Source organism: Chelonia mydas, chromosome 9 (genome assembly GCF_015237465.2).
Source record: "Chelonia mydas isolate rCheMyd1 chromosome 9, rCheMyd1.pri.v2, whole genome shotgun sequence".
In the NCBI taxonomy this organism is placed as follows: domain Eukaryota; kingdom Metazoa; phylum Chordata; order Testudines; family Cheloniidae; genus Chelonia; species Chelonia mydas.
This window is the reverse complement of record NC_057855.1, coordinates 99,095,779-99,096,714: the sequence shown is the minus strand read 5'-3', so window position 1 is coordinate 99,096,714 and position 936 is coordinate 99,095,779.

Here is a 936-nt window from a genome sequence, read left to right as displayed (position 1 = left end):
GATGTACCAGGGAGGCTGGCAGGTGGGAGGATGTGCGGGGGGGGCTGGCAGGTGGGATGATGAGAGGGCTGGATGGGGGAGGATGTGGGGGGGGGGGGCTAGCAGGTGCGAGGATGTGCGGGGGGGCTGGCAGGTAGGAGCATGGGGGGGTCTGCAGGTAGGAGGATGGGGGGGCTGGATGGGGGGGGCTGGCAGGTAGGAGAATGGGGGGGAGGCGCGGATGGATGATTAGCGGGGGGTGGGTGGGCAGATGTACTGGGGAGGCTGGCAGGTGGGAGGATGGGCGGGGGTCTGCACGTGGGAGGGTGTGCGGGGGGGTCTGCACGTGGGAGGATGGGGGGCCTGGACGGGGGGAGATGCGGATGGATGATTAGCGGGGGGGGGTGGGGTGGGGTGGGCAGATGTACCGGGGAGGCTGGCAGGTGGGAGGATGTGCAGTGGGGGTCTACAGGTGGGAGGATGGGGGGGCTGGATGGGGGGAGGTGCGGATGGATGATTAGCGGGGGGGGGGGGGCGGGCAGATGTACCGGGGAGGCTGGCAGGTGGGAGGATGTGCAGGGGGGGTCTGCAGGTGGGAGGTTCAGCGGGAGGGGCTGGCAGGTGGGAGGATGTGCGGGGGGGGTCTACAGGTGGGAGGATGGGGAGGAGGCGCGGATGGATGATTAGCGGGGGGGGGCGGGCAGATGTACCGGGGGGTCTGCAGGTGGGAGGTTCAGCGGGGGGGGGGGGGGGTCTGCAGGTGGGAGGATGTGCGGGGGGGTCTGGCAGGTGGGAGGTTCAGCGGGGGGGGCTGGCAGGTGGGAGGATGTGCGGGGGGGTCTGGCAGGTGGGAGGTTCAGCGGGGGGGGCTGGCAGGTGGGAGGATGTGCGGGGGAGGCTAGTGAGCCGGCCCGGGAGGTGTCCAACCTGCCGCGGCCCCGCCCGGGTCCCGCCGCG